Raw genomic sequence first — 16773 nt, 5'->3', positions numbered from 1 at the left:
CACAGTTGTAGCACGTTCTCTTCTTCTTCTCATTGAAGGACATTGGGAACTTCGTCTTGTACTTCTTGGCAAAGAAGGCAAAATCTGTCGCGATGTCACTAGTTGATGTCATCTCTTCACCTTCTTCGATTTCATAGGCTTCTTCTCTTTCTTGGTCAGCCCTAGACTTCAAGGCAAGGTTGTGTGAGGATTCATCGACACGGTTCATCGCCATGAGCCTTTCTCATGTCTTGGCCATGTTGTCATTGGCTGCCACATAGGAGACTAGATCATCTGCGTTCAGATCAGCTTGCTTGGTAAGGATTTGCAAGTTGAGTGCAAGGTTGGTGTCCTTTTGTTTGATAGCAATCATGGCAATGACCTTGGACTTGATGAATTCTTCATTCATTTCAAAACCATCATTGTACTTTTCACATCCAAGGCCCTTGACCTTTACTCTAAGAGCACCAAGCCTTCCATAGGCATCGGCCAAGGATTCTCATTCTCTAATCATGAACATAGTTGCCTCTGTCTTTGCTGACTCATAGAGAGCTGCTTGGATCAGATTGGTTCCCTCTTGGAGTACTACAATCCGATCCCAAAGCTCTTTAGCGGAGTCAATGTCATTGACTTGATCAAGGAGCTTGCGGTTGATGCCACTTCTAATCTTGTCACGTGCAGAGGCATTGAGTTGGCGGTTGTAGAACTCAGTGGAGGTTAGCCTAATGGGATCATGTGGCTTCCGGTAACCATTCTCGATGATCTCCCACAACTCCACACTGCAGCTGCGAATATGAGACTCCATAGATGATTTCCAAAAAGGAAAGTGAGTTCCATCAAAATGGGGAACATTCCCACTATGGTTTATATGAGGCATGGGTGAAGTGTTTTTGGGATAGTCATGATTGACTTCATGGAAACCTTCCGGAGGGACCGAAGCCCCACTAGAAGTCCCACTAGTCAGGTTTTTAAGCATGGCACTCATTTGTGCCATTTGGCTTTGGACTTCATCCTCCTTCTTCTTTTTCTCAGCATCATATGCTAAGAATCTGGATTTCATCTCCTTAACCGAAAGGTTAGCATCTTCATCCAAACCCTCGAATAGTTTATCCATCTCACTCTTAAGGTTGTGAAGCCCTTAAAAAGAGTCCAAGCTCTGATACCAATTGAAAGTTCAGAGATGGTAAACCTAGAGGGGGGTGAATAGGTTTCTACAAATTTTAATTCTTTCTTTGCAATATTAGGCTTTGCGGAATATAAAGGTTAGCCTAATGCAAACTAGGTGAGACACCCTATATGATGATACGAGTAACTCAAGCACGAAGGCTCTCACAGGCAGTTATATCACAAGTAAGGAGTTCGGTTAGAGATAACCGATAGCACACGGAGACGAGGGTTTATTCCCGTGTTCCCTTCCTTTGCAAAAGGTACGTCATGTTTGGAGGGGTGGAGGTCCCACGAAGGATTCCCCAACGCCACGAAGGCTCACCCTATTCTCCGGAGTCTATTCCACGAAGGAATAGCTCACTCACTTGTGGTAGACTTTGAGGCAGCCTCCAAACCTTCACAATCTTGTCAAGAGCAAATCCACAACCCGGATGCTTCCGGACCTCTTTTTCCCACCTAGGGTTTCCAAGGAACCCTAGAGAGCAAGTATCTTGATGAATACAAGGGGGAACAAGATTTGGCTCGGTGGAACTATAGATCAAGACCTCCTCTATCTTTTCCCCGGAGGGATTTGAGTTTGGGTGGAGGAGGAGGGAGATCTGAGGCTTTTGGTGTTTCTATCAATGGAGTGAGAGAGAGAGAGAGAGAGCTCAAGAACAGCTTGTAGTGTTGTGCCTAACTATTCAGAGGTAGGATAAGGGGTTTTTATAGTGTCACTTGAAATCTGGCCGTTGCAACTTGACACCTCAGCATTTCTTCGAGAAAACCCTGTCAACCGGGCCTGGGGCCGGACCACCTGGTGCAAGGGCCGGTCAGACCGAGCCTGGGGCCGGACCGTCCGGTCCAAACCGGACCAGGCGTCGGGCCGTGACCGGGGCCGAACTTGTCGCGCGGTACATGGCCCTCGGTTGTCGCCAGAGCTGAAGCCGGTCCGAGCCGGGACAGCCAGTCCACAGCCCGGTCCGACCAGGCGAGGGACCGGACGACGCCGGTCGAAACCAGGCGGCCAGCCGGGCAGGCACCAGGCGAAGGGGAGAAGTCCCCTGGACTGTGCCTGGTGTGCACCGGTCCAGGGGCCGGTCGGCGCCGGGCTAGCCGGTGCCACGGCCGGTCTGACCAGGCCAGTGTCCGGCCAGGTGCTGAGGAGTCCTTCTTTATTTTTGTCGAAGTGGGGGGTCTCCCTTTACCTTCTTGTTCCATTGATACACCATTATGCCTATTTGGCTAATACCTGGGAATAATCTCATAGACTTGTATTAGACCAAATACTCTAGCAAGGTGTCATTGTTACCAAAATAATGGATAAGGGTAAAATACCCTTACATAAAGAAACAACTGCATGAACATTTTCATAAGGAAAAACCCAAGCCCCCAGCATCATACACCGAGAAGCAAAAAGCATATGCTCTTGATTTTCTGAACACACCATCGCAATATGAGTTACACGAGAAGAAGGATGGCTATACACGCACACTTGCGAAGGTAATTGAGCAGAGCAAAGAGAAGAATAGTGCTAGCACGAGCAAATCATCAACTAAAAGTGTAGCCGGGAAGAAATCAAGTACAAAAAGTGCACCCCTCAAGGCCAAGCAAGCGACAGCAAGTAGAAAAAGAAAGGACGTTCCCCAACTCGGAGAATAGGCCAAACAATCGATCCCACCCCTCAAAGTGTTAGATGTTCCCTCGGTGTAACAGGAACATGGTGGTTTCGATATGGAAGCAGCTGCGGCGCTAGCGGCTCAAATGAATTGTACTTTGGAGGAATTGCTGAGTTCCCAAGATGCTGCACTACCCATTGCTGATATAGCCCCTAAATTTGCCTACGGGGCCGACTTGGTCAGCAAAAAGAGGCTGCAAGAACTGCCAACGCATATGCGGAATTTACATCAGTGGTACCTTGATGCATGCAAGGAGAACAAAAGATTCATCGTGGCGAATATCCCAGTAGAATATTACTTTCGAAGGGAGGATCTCCATATTGAGATTTCCGAACTCTGGAAGTTATTCAATTTAGACGCCCTCGACAAATCTCTCATGAGTTGCTATTGCTTGTAAGTTGTTGACTACATATAAGTTCCTGTTCATTCAGTTGTTCATATTCATTGCATATACTCATTATATCCTTATGTACTCTCTTATGCAGACTGAAGATCGATGAATGCAGAAGAAAGAAGATAACCAATATTAGGTTTGTTGACCCAGATAAAGTACATCATGACACGGTAAGGGATAAAGACGAAGAAACGGAGGGAAACCTACTAAGGTTTATAACGGAGCAACATTTATGTGATTCAATACTGTTTCCTTACAACTACAGGTGAGAGTCTTACTCTGTTGTACACATTCAATTTTTCTTACTCGATGTTAAGTGTAATTCATGACGTATATATATAAACATGTGCAGTTTCCACTGGATTCTGCTAGACATTCAAGTTGATAAGGGAATAGTTGAAGTAAGGGACTCATTGAGTAGAGGCCTGGAAGGGTTCCGCAACTTGCAGCAGTTGCTCCAGAGGTAATTTCTATCATTGTCGCGCTATATCTTTCGTGAGATATCAATTAATTATCCACTCATTCAATCATTCTTTTGCCTGGCAGGGTTTGGAGATGCTTCAAGAAGGTGGTTAAGGGTGACTTCGCAGAGAATCTAACATTTACTCCTGTACCGTGCGCCCAGCAGCCACAGGGGACGAATCTATGTGGATACTACGTTTGCGAGTCCATTCGCATGTTAACCACTGAGAAGGACGATAATAGATTCAACGTAAGCAATAACATTCATAACTTTAATTTATTATCGTCAATATTTCGTTATCAAGATTGATATAGTCATACCCATCTCATTTTCCTATATAGGTCGAGTTCATGCGGGAGAAGCTCCAACCACACCAACACCTACTAGAAATTGCGGAGGAAGTGGCGGGACTTCTGATGAGCGAAATAATAGACGACAACGGCTTGTTTAGTTTAAATAGGCGCTTCTGATGATCCCCGTGTAATAGTTCGAATAGACGACGGGGTCTAGTCCCGGTAGTCGTGAACTCCATGTATATGTAAGGTGAATCTACGAATATACTTTTGCTTCGAATATTTGTTTGCTCGATCTATATATAATGCATGAACGTGTACAGCTTGTAGTAGCGTACAAATATATGAAAATTTTATTTTAAAATGAAAAAATGAAATAAAAGGGGGGCGGTGACGGGGGGAGGGGGGGGGGTTGGCTGTACCCCTTGAACCCTAAAGGAGCAACGTCCTGCGCGTGCCACGTAGAGGGCCTTTTATCACGGGTTGTGTTACCACCCGCGACAAAAGGGGTGTCCCCTGCGCGCCCCGCGGCTACCACGTGGTGGACCTTATGTCCCGGTTGGGAATCGGGCCGGGACAAAAGGTTAAGCCTTTTGTCGCGTTCCCGTTGTCCCGGCTGGCTGGCCGGGACAAAAGGCTCTTATGGCCCGCGACATTAGCCATGTTTCGTTTTCTACAAGTGCAACAAGCCGGACAAGGTCAAGGTTTTCTTCAGTCTGCCAGACGGCACCCCGGAAGAAGAACTCTACAGCGACGACGACGCCCTGGAACAAGAAACGAACGATGATGGTACCCCGGAAGAAGAATCCATCAACGGCGGCAACGCCTCGGAACAAGAAACCAACGGCGACGACGACAGCGCACGGGAAGAAGAGCCCTATGACGTCAGCACCCGAGAACCGGAAGAAGATCAGAAGAATCTGACGACGAGAAGAGGAAGAATCCTACTTTTATACCTGGCAGCCCGGTGGTGCGGCCGTGAAGCTGACGCCCAACAATTTACACCTGCCGACTCCTCTCACAAGGCCCCTCCATGGCCTCGTCCTGATCCGCTGCACGGAAACCCGCTACCGCGTCTGCAACCCTTGCACCGGTGCAGCCTTGGCACTCCCCGACAGCAGCCAACTGCCGGAGAAGATGATCTGGCGGCCTTCTCGGGCGGAAGTCATGCTACCGTTTTACAAGCACGTAGCCTACGGCCTTGGTTACTGCTCAGTGACCGGCGAGTACAAGGCAGTACGCATATTCAGCACAATCGCACACGACGATGACAACTACAGTCCGGTCCTTTGCGAGATCTTCGTCCTCGGCAAACTGGCGTACTGGAGGCCTACTGCGCAACAACCTCCCGCTTGCATCATCGGGGAGGAGAACCCGGGTGTATTCCTAGACGGGAGTCTGCACTTCCTTTGCCAGGAAGGTGGCATCCTTGCTTTCGACGTCAGCGGGGAGACGTTCGGCTCGGTGTTGCCACCGTCTAATCCCAAGGATGCTCCGATCAAAATGACGGAGCTAGACGGTTGCTTATGCATCTGCCATGGAGATATCGATTATGGACCATGGTGACAGCCCATGCCATATATGGGTGTTGAGAAACTACGAGCAAGGAAAATGGGAACAGCTATGTCGCATCGATCCAATGGCTTGGACAGAACCAGAGCGGATGCAGCTGGAGTCCTCCTTGGCAGCTCCACTTGCCATGTGGAACAAGGACGACGGACATAACAAGAAGACTATGTTTGATACGGGTACTTGCAAAGTGTTCACGGTGGATGTCCCAAACGGCAACGCACCAGAGGTCATGTTCAATCCACAAGAGACAATTGGTCGCACCTTTCATGACTTCGATGAGCCTGGATTAGGACTGTTTGAGGAGAGCCTTGTGCCCGTGGGACGCACAATTGAAGACATGGTCTTGTCGTCACCACACACAAGGCTTGGTTTGACGTCCTCAAGTGGATGCCGACGCGGTCTGTTGCCAACTTGACCTTGGTCTGCAGGGCTTGGCGTGCCATGGTCAAGAATGATCATTTTATTCGGTCGCACGTTGCCAATGTAAATTTCAATAGAAGCCCTCGGATCATGATGATCAGCGATTCCACCTTTGGACGCTATAGGGATCTGCAGGACATTATTGACCAAGGTGGTGGAGGTACCCAGAACGCTACGTATCTTGTATGTTCGCAGCCATGTCATGGTCTGAATGCAGGGACATCACGTTCTCGGAGCTTTGTATGCAACCCTGTCAAGGGATACGTTGAGCGCATTGAGCTTGATGGTGTTGAAGACGGCACCTTCTTTGCTGGTCAAACCGGGTTGGGATACGACTCCAAGAATAACATACACGTGTTACCCGCAACAACAACAAAAAGAATAACATATACGTGCTATCTAGTGCTTCTCACCTACACGCAGAAGGACTTCAAAACAAGAGAGTACAAACTTGAGTGCAAACTACAGTACGTCAATGAACAAGAATGCCGTTTAGTTGACCCTCCTCCTAGACCTGTTGCTCATGTGCCACGCCCTACGGTAAAATCTTTTGGTTGGTAGAGCCTAACCTCGGGGCAGTTTCACTAAACTACGAGATTGTGGCATTCGACATCGAGACCGAAGAATTTGAGGTTCAAAAAGGTCCTCCATGCAGCAACCACGAAAACGGGCATATGTCCATTCTCCAGCTTCAAGGTGCACTATGCTTGTCTTGTTCGAACAAGGGCAGCAGTGTGATTGACATATGGATGATGAAGGATGTTGGCATCTGGTCAATGGAGTATCACAACTCAAAGAGTTCTCGTCGAAGTATTCATCAGAGAGAACTACAACATTGGTTGTTGATCCGACGGATGGATGTATCTAAAGGTATAATAGATGCCCCCCATGGGGGCATCACAGCGATTAGAGCACGTGAGCCGTCGGATCTTTTCATCGGTGCATCTCGTCCGTTCGTTCTCGCAGGGGTATTTTCGGTATTTCACGCTGCCTGGTATAAAAGCGAGCCCCCAGGGCAAAACAAACCCTAGCTGCCTCGCGTCCCCGCCCCGCCCCCGCCTCTGCCCCGTTCTCGTCGCCGGCCGCCGCCTTGAGCCGCCGCCTCCAGCCCTGCTCCCTCGCTCCCCAGGTCGTCGCCTCGAGCCGCCGAACAACACGAGCGCCGGCCGCCGCCTCGACAGCCCCGCGTCGATCCGCGCCGCCGAGCGGTGGAGGCCGCCGCTGCCGTGCACGAGAAGGAGGCGACCGGGAGGGCGCCGTCAACGAGCACGACGAGGAGACCGACCTCCAGCAGGGGCCGCCGGCGCGCGGGCAACGGGCGGCGCGGCCGGTCTCCGCGGCGGCGGCGGCTCGATTGGAAGCACGGCTTGGCAGGCCATGATGGAGATGGCCCGGGGAACAAGGCGCTGGGACGTGGTGGGCGGCTAGCGGTGAGGACATGAGCGGCCGGCGAGCTGTGAGGCGCGACGCCGGCTCCTTCATCTCCACCAGCCAGGCCACATAGACGGTATCGTCGATCCCACCTTTGCAGACCACCTCGTCAGCATATCCGTCCTCACTGGTCAACGCTAGATTAGATGCTCATGGTCTCCCATTTTCCTCTTCCCTCTCTCCTCACGTTTTTATATCCCCTTTCCAATTCATGTGTGATGTATATTGTTTTTAATTTTTCCTAATTGATAGCAAAGTTCATGGTTGTTTCAGCTGATGGCCGTGTGATTGATAGGCACCTAGGATTGTTCTGCGAGAATCAATCAGCCTGCATGGAGAATTCTGGCAACAAACTTTGGCAAGGTAATTTTTTGTTGAATTGGTCTGAGGCTGGGATTGTTCCTTTCCTGCTGTTTGTATCCAATGGATGCATGTCAGGTAGCTCGTAATATTTTGTGTTGTTTTTTTACTGTTAAATAATTGTGTTGATCTTGATTTTGTTGTCATGAAATGCGTCTCTGAAACATACGCCTTAATCTGTGTTGGTATTTTTACATATGAGAAACTATGATCTCTGTTGCTGTGTCATGTTGTATCAGTCATCCTTTTGAAGAATACAGTACATTTCAAGCCTTTCTAAGTATTGCATTTTAGTCATAACAGACGTTGCACTCCCCAAACCTCATGTACTAGGTTCATGTTCTATTTTATTAAGTACCTTGCTTCATCTTTAGTTGATGTAACCTTGATGCCTAATTTTATCTAAAACAACACAATTACCATCTTATGAAATAACACAAAGAGGTCTACTAACATCTCAGTTTGCAAGAGGCGCGCTGATGGAAAGAAGTAGCCTTTTTTGCTAGAGCTGGTTGTGTTACCTGTGCCTGGTCTATTTTCCTTTTTGTTGTGGAAATGATTTTCTTGCTAATGAGAAAAAGAACACACCCTCACTTTGCCTGTACATGTGCCTGTTCTATTTTCTGTTTTCCTTTTTGTCTTCATTGCTTCCTCATTTAACTCTTCCCTCATATGATCTACAGGAGTACAGGGCACAATTATATCTTTCAAGTGAGATTCGGTTTTATCTCGAAGCCATGCAAATCAATGTCACACATCTACTGTACTTATTGGTGCTTTGCCTTTCTGCCTATCATACATACCAAGTGTAATATATGTTTCTCAAGTAATATACATATGAATACTAACTTAAATATGCAAGCATTTGGTTTACTTAGTGAGATGTATACATTTTGTACACTGGCATGAATAGGATATTACAATAACAGAGCAGAGAAACATCAGTGTACATATGATGTCAGACGTTACCTACCATTGTCCCTGATCTGCCTTTGGTGATGCCTCGCCCTTGGAAGCTAATGCAATGCCCTTTTATTAACATTATGTCAATGAAAATAGGTTTGCAGGATTGCGTGTCTGGCTCCAGTTTTTTTACTACATATAAAGAGGCTATGTGTTATGAGGTGACATTTGTTTAACTGATGGTGCTGATAGTTGAAGAGTGCTCTTTTCAAGGAGTTTAAAAATGCACATAGATGGAAAATGTTCTCAAACCCTACTACCATGACTCTATTATTTTATTTGGATAATAATTTATCCAGTTTCTCCATACATTTGAGGAAATCACAAGGAGCACATCATTTAGTGTGGTGTTCAATACAATCTAATGAATGTCTCTTCCTGTTACAAGCAGCCGCTTATTTATTATCTAATGTATGTGTTTTTGTACTACTCGGTAGCAGATTTTTTTTTTTATAAATGCTCAATGTAATGTTTTACAAAATGTTTACCAGTGTAGAATGCGGGGGATCGTGGGGCACTGGGTGGCAGTACACCATTCCGTTGGTAAATCAATAAAGACCTACCTGAAATCAATGAACTGCAAGCAAGGTAGGTGCTTCCAATGTATTTAAGGACTTGATATTATCTTCGTCATGCTCTGATTCATAGAGTTAATTGTCTACCTGGATTTGCTTTCTTTTTATAATTTAAAAGGTGAGCATTCCTGTTGTCCAGGCATCACATTTCCGGGCCAGTCTGTTGCTCAAATAAGCTACCAAGTTGATATTGAGACAAAAACTATTAAAGAGCTGATTGATCTAAATATTAGGTTTGCATCCTTTTGAAGATGCTTATTCTTTCTTTCTTTGCAGAAAGCCGGGTTCTACTGCACCGTTGTGATCACAAAGCTTACCCCCTGGACAATGCTGGTGGTTTTCTGCATGTACAACTTGTAATAAGGGCACAATTCCTTTTCGTTCTACATGCAAGTGTCATGGGAAAGAGTAATGAGTATTCTTCCAAGCATAACTATAATATCATGATCACAACTTTTATATTCACATTGAGGCTCAATTGAATGAACTACTTAGTACTCCATACAGAAAGTTTTATATGAAATCCTAATTTAACCATCTATTTCACAGAGCAGACATGATATGAACGGAGGTGCCCAGACAGTAATTTTTAGTAGAGATACCGGAACACACATGAAAAAGGAAATTCAGAGACATATATTGCATCAACATAAAATTATTTGGAAGTAACATAATTGTTTAAACATCTCTGCCGAATAGAAAATACCAAAAAAAACTACTCTTTCAAACCCTGATGTGCATTTACTTCTACATAATGGCGTTCCATGAAACGGCAAGCTAGCTGCAGGAGAAAAGATCAATCTATGTATTGTTCAATGTACTGAATAGCTTCTTTTTTATGAAATTTAGCCTGCATCCAAAGATAGCTTGCCTATACATTATACAACCTCTATATAGGTATAAATTATGCCCTGCTGTGAACCTATTTTTGTTTTTGCCATTCTGAATGAGGTGCAAAACATCTCATGTTCTGTAACGATATTAGTACAAAATCATATTTGCTCTCCGTAAGATATTTTTATACCAATGCTTGCTATAAATAAGGTTACTATTGGTTATATGACTTCCACTTTCAAATTTAATTCACATGTTGGTGCCAGTTTTGTACAGTTTTAGACCTGTTCTATGATATCGTTTCTGAAATCAACTTATAGATCATATTCTGGCTGCAGTTTTGACCATGTTTCATCGCAGGAGATAATTCTTTTCAGTCCAGGGTCGCTTCATGCTTTTGCTTGCTGGTCACCTGGTCTGTCTGGTTGGTACCTATTTTTACTACCCAGCTTCTTATTCACAGTTTGTACAGATATTTTGCCACCAATATTTTGGGTCCGAACACACGTAACTATGTATATTTCAGATTGCAGTACATGAAAACAACTATTGGCGAAGCAGCGAGGCGAAGTTGCGCGCTGACCGACATGGTAACCTCTTCGTGCTAGGGGTAAACTGAGTAACTACTTTAGACCAACTGATCCCTTTTAATTTCTGTAGTTGTCGTCAACATGGAGCAGGGTTATCACTCTCTGGTTATTCTTGGAAAGGTGACTTATAACTTCTAAATTTTTATTTGTGTGAATAATAAATGGATGGCCAAATCCCATGTATGTAGTTAGTGTTTAATAATTTCTTTTGGCTGTTGTGAAGGGTTAGGTAATTGTGGCCTTCCATTTTCTTGACGCCAAGAAACATTGAGGAAACCTCATGCATCTACTGCTCGTTTCGTTGGCTTTATTGATCTAAAACCGGTTCAGATGACAATGGAATGTTGTGGTTCAGAGAAGCATATTACATTGGTTGCACTGGTTAAGATGACAATGGAATGCGTCCGGCACATGATCAAGAACCATGAAGATTGGACTGCAGTTTATCTCATTTGACATCGCTGCCCCGGTGGCTTCGACAGATTGCCGCCACTGTCCTGGCCCGGGGCGGGCTGGTGGTTGAACAGCAGGTGGCCGCCGCTGTCCCAGCACGGGGCGCGGGAGAGGCCGACAGCTGGTCCATCGTTCGGTGATGAGGTCATTCGGTGACGCTCCATTGCGGTGGGTTCAAGGTTCTGCGCAGGCGTGATCCTCATCTTTATCCCCTTCGGCAAGGCTGACCAGTAGATTGTTGTCCTTGACAGTGACTTTGACTGCTACAGTGCTCCCCCGTCGGCTCGCGGGTGGCACTTATTTTTTCTCGGTATATTTGTAGAGAAAATGAGCTGATGTGTCTTTAAACCGAGGTACACATATCCTCTACCTAACACATTCTGTACTTTATCTTTTTCCGCTGGAATTTTGAATGCATATGGTTTTGTTTTTAGTGTTCATATAGTTCATATTTTTTCCTTCCACTGTTTGTGTTCACAGTTCACAAATGGGTTCATGCAGTTGCGTATTCTTGCTTACACTAATTTGCTGCAGCTATGTTATCTGCAAGAAGTACTATTGCATCCATGTGTCTTAAGGAGTGTCAAACAGAAACATCAGCGTGTATTGTCTCCAGTTTGAAGCTTAACGGCTTATTGGCTTTCTCTTATATATATAGGAAATACGGGAAATTAAATTATTCTCTAGATTTTTCCTTTTGTTTCTATGGGGTTTTGAACATGTCTTTCTTACAGGGGATCACCATGCCAGCAATAGTTATATTGTATGCTCCTATGTTCACACCCTTTCCTATTTATAAGCTATTGCATTATTCATTTTAATTGGTACTCAGACCACGGATTTGTGCCACCTTTTATAAGCATACTGCAATATAAATTATAATGTTTATAGTTGAATGATGTTTTAGTTTGGTTCTGAAACACCTCTTTGCTATGCTTTCCTATTGGTGTTTCTAAGGGGCTTCAGATGCTTTGAGATGTTTCATTGCCTTCGATGCTTTTTGGAAACTGAAACATTTGTACCACAGCCTGTTGCCCCTGTCAGTTATAAAATAGGGGATAACTTTCTGCTCGAAAAGAAAATTTTATGTCAGGTAGCATATTACATCTGCTCCTAAGAAGCCATTTCGTAAGCCTATCGAAGTATGTACTGTAGACCGATGCTGGTAAAAAGATAGAGCCAACAACATCATAGCTGGCGGAAAGATCAGAGACAAGCAAGCTAGAATGTGGAATTATTGATGAGACTGTGCGACCATCTCTACTTGGGGAAAAGGATATATGCCCTGCAATTCAAAGCCTCAGGTCAGTGTCTAATTTCTTTTGTTTTCTGTAATGCGTGCTGCTGATGTGTGGGTCTTTTTCATCTAATAATGTTCTTCTGTGTATTATTAACATAAAGTTGGCTTAATCACCTTCGCATATCTTTATCATTATTAACATAGTATCAATTTAAAAAATTATATTAAAATTGGTAGAGTAGACTGAAGCTATAGCATGCATGATTGGTGCATTTTCCACTCCAAATGAAATAAATTGTGCCCTGAGTTGGGGTTATTGCTCACCTATGCATCTTCATAAGGATAATTAACTTTCTGCTTAAAGCATTAAAGCGGATTGTTATATCGAATACATTAACTATAGATATATCAGTATGTCTTATTATTTGCATAATCCGTGGATACGAAGTTGATCTGATATATCACTTCTGTTATGATTGTGTTTAAATGTTTAGTAGTGTTGGTTCATTATTATCAGTCCTGAAATTTGACACGGTAAAATTAAGGATTGCCTGGTGGTGCATAACAATGTTCTTTGATTAACATATTAAACCAGTCATATATGTTTGCAAAATATGTTACCTGTAGACACATCTCTATTTCCTTCGATTTCAACAGTCAGTTTTTCTACATTTAAGTGATTTGAAATTTTGCTGCTTCAAAATGCAGGCCTATTGTTTTCTCAGTGTAATTAAAAGTGCAACTTATTAGCTTTGTTTAACATAAACTCCGCAGATGTAGCTACTTCTACTTTTCCTCAGGTACTTTCAATATAAGGATCTGAGTATATATGGTTTTTGCAGTGTAATGTTATACTTTCTATTTGAAACTCTTTCAAAGCTGTGAGGCCATTTCACCTCGCAGGTTTGAGTTCATATTAGCAACTGATCTGCTCTCTATCATCTTGAAATGATTATTATCAAGGTAAAACTATAATACATAGCTTCATTAGGTTTCTTCCAGAAGCTAGCTTTAGTATGTTTCAGATCTGTAATTAAGCAATTCTGGTCCGTGTAAGTGCTCTTCATATTACTAATGAATGACAAACTAGAGTAGGAAATACGGTTTCCTTATTATAGACTTTTGCATCACATAATATCTTCTGTGGAGACGCTATTGTTACCTGATATGAGATGATTGCTCAATGTATAAAATCCATTCATCCGCAGCATACTTCTCTCTATGGTGATACTCTAAGGCCTCAATTCTGTGAGAAATGATTAGTGTTGGCTTTAATAAAACTAAAATAGATGTTCTTCTGAATTAATTGCCCTCTAGGTACGTTATGAACCCCTTAGTATTCTATTTATTATTCCCTCAATTTCACGAATTTCCATACAAGATACATAATTTCTTTAGGAATTGTTGATTAGCTTTGAGAAAAATAGACATTTATTTTCTTCACATTACTTGATGATCTCAGCTGGGGAGATGTGTTTCATGACACTGTAATATACCATTTCTTACTATTCCTGCCTACTATCCACAATAAATTCCGAGTTTGTAGTTAATAGTAATTTTATGTTTTGTTCTGACAAGCAACCAACAAAACAGTGGCTTAATAACATAATAACATTTTGCTTGAAATTTTTGGAGCGTAGAGGCACTGTGTTGAAATAATTGTTCTTAATGATGTTTTAGTCCTGTCTTCTAGCTTTCACAATAGCATGTGAAATGGCATTCAGATATATTATTCGTATTTGTCACATGATTATGTAAGAATGGTATATGATGCCGTATGAGCTGGTTATGGTGTCATCATCGGTCGTTCTTTTGTGATAACTCCACCATTCACTTACATATGGTATCCCTGTTCCCTGAAAATACTTTTGGCCTATTGGGTTTTTGTCAGCTTAACTTTACAAGTTCTGATCTCAAATAGGTGAGTCAAAACTCACCCCTGATGTGGGTTCTATTAACTTTATTCATTTCACTCCAAGATTCAGGTTTTTACTCTCATTAGGGTGTACAAATTGAAGTTGGAGCCTTAAGCAAGCCTCGGTACTTTCCAACAGTGACCACTTTTAAGCCAATGCAATGAGCGCAGACAGTGACGTCGCCAGAGCCAGGTCCCCTCAGCTGACTTCTTCGACGAGCAGCCGGAGTCTTAGGTCCCCTCCTCTGAGGCTCTGACCCTGGAAGGCCTGCCCTCGCCTTTCTGTACCTTTCTGCTTCAGGACGCATATAGGTGTCTCCTTGGAGAAGCATATAGACATGTAGGTGTCTCCTTGGAGAAGCATATAGACATGTAGGTGTCTCCTTGGAGAAGCATGTAGAGAAAATGAGAATGATTGCAATCAACGAATGTTAGTTGCTATAATATATTCTCTCATTTTTCTTGGTTGTATAAAACATTTGTTACTTTGTTTGTAATTTCCTATAGTTTATTACCATTTTCTCATTTATACAGGAATTTCACGGGATCGTGCGCCAAGGCGCACTTTAAAATCTAGTTTTACTAAGCACATGTCAGTCATTGGGATACTACGACCCCAGGACGGCTGCAATGGAGACCCCCTTCAGTGATATTGACGTGCGATGGCCTGACCATAAGTTCTGCCCTGTTATCTGCGATGAAAGTTTTGTCAGCACTCTGCGTTGAAAGATTTATCTGAACACGTAGACTATCATAATGCTTCTTACGTTCCATTTACGAGGACCTCATGTATTTCCCAAGACTGGCTCTTCATGTTAACTAATTTCTCCTGGCAATTCAAGTACTCACTCCGACCTATAATAAGTGTCGGAGATTTACGATTAGGTTCATATAACTTTTGTACCAAGCTCATGACACTAATTATTGATGGGAGGGATAGATTTTTAATAATTAAATGTTTGAGTTCTTGAGTATCATATTAATTACATGCCACTTTATATTAATACGGTACTTTCCTTACCGACTACTAGTACTAAGGTTGTACTTGCAGCTTGTTTTATATTATCTACTACATTAATCTACCATCCATGGAAAGACGACAAGAATGACATGATTCAGATACTGTAACTGTAAGCACCTAGCTACGGATCGATGCAATTCAACACAGGAAACACACAGATCTCACAGAATATTTGGTGTTGCTCGATTATCCTCCCAACCACCCCCGTGCATATTCTCCGGCACAGCCGGTTCATCTAATCAATTACAACATAACCTCCTCAGACTAGCTTTCCTCTCCCTAAATAACCGTCTCGTCTGGTACCAGCTTAACGGGCACATTCCTTCCCGGCATAGCGTTTCGGGGACTGCTTCGTCCTCTTGGGCCTTTCGTTGCTTGGGCTTGGCGCGGCGTCCTTGTTGCTGTCGGCGACGCTTGCTTCAGGTACTTCAGGCGCTTCAGGGTCGCTGACAATCCCCCGCTCTTGAAAACCTGCTTGTCCCCAAGCAGGTGCTCGAGGAAACTGTTGGCGAAGAGAGTCCAAGTCCTCCCATGTTGCTTGAGCCAGCGTCGATCCACTCCACTGGATCAAGACCTGGGCCACTGTGCGGTGCCCCCTTTGACGAGCTCGTCGCTGAAGCACACGGACTGGTACCTGGAACATATCGTCAGGAGAAGGTAACTGGGACAATACCTGTCGCGGCGAACCAATGCAAGGCTTCAGTTGGGAAACATGGAAGACCGGATGAACATGGCTAGATTCTGGTAGCGCCAACTTATAAGCCACCTTCCCAATCCTCTGTACAATCGAGTAAGGCCCGAAGAACTTGAAGGATAGCTTGTGAGAAGGACGTCTGACCACAGAAGACTGAATGTAAGGTTGTAGACGAAGAAAAACTTTATCACCGACCGCGAATTCTCTCTCAGTTCTGTGCTTATCTGCTTGAGCCTTCATGCGTTGTTGCATTCTGAGCAGATGCTGACGGACAGATTCCAGAATAGTAGCACGTTCCTGCAGCCAAGCTTGAGTATCAGCAGATGATATAGAATCAGATGCAGTGATGCCAAAGTATCGCGGTTGTCGACCATAGAGCAGCTCAAATGGAGTTTTCCCTAGAGATGCATGCCAATTGGTATTATACCAAAACTCACAGAGAGATATCCACTTAGCCCAATGCTGTGGGTGTGCACTGATAAAACACCTCAGATAGCATTCAACAGATTGATTAACTCGCTCCGTTTGCCCGTCCGTCTCCGGGTGGTTAGCTGTACTCATTTTCAGATTTGTTCCTGTGGCCTTGAAGACTGACTGCCAGAATTGACTAGTGAACACGGGGTCACGGTCAGAGATGATATTCTGCGGCATACTGTGTAGACGAAAAACGTTGTCAACAAACACTTCCGCAACCTTGCTGGCAGTGTATGGGTGTTTAAGTGGAATAAAGTGCGCATATTTCGTCAGCTTG

At 44.1% G+C, this 16773-nt stretch overlaps 1 protein-coding gene and 1 long non-coding RNA gene across 2 annotated transcripts in view; both read left to right on the top strand.

Annotated features, from left to right (window-relative positions):
* The window catches only part of LOC127326849 (uncharacterized), a 152928-nt gene that overhangs the window by 76107 nt on the left and 60048 nt on the right, over nucleotides 1–16773 (top strand). The gene's annotated exons all lie outside the window — the stretch shown is intronic.
* On the top strand, nucleotides 10929–14844 carry LOC127326711 (uncharacterized). Its single transcript, XR_007868099.1, has 3 exons — nucleotides 10929–12456; nucleotides 13101–13192; nucleotides 14378–14844. It is a non-coding gene; the product is annotated as an uncharacterized lncRNA (long non-coding RNA).

This window comes from Lolium perenne, chromosome 6, assembly GCF_019359855.2.
Source record: "Lolium perenne isolate Kyuss_39 chromosome 6, Kyuss_2.0, whole genome shotgun sequence".
NCBI classification, from domain to species: domain Eukaryota; kingdom Viridiplantae; phylum Streptophyta; class Magnoliopsida; order Poales; family Poaceae; genus Lolium; species Lolium perenne.
Note: the sequence above shows the minus strand (reverse complement) of the source record. Positions and strands in the feature narration are given on the sequence as shown.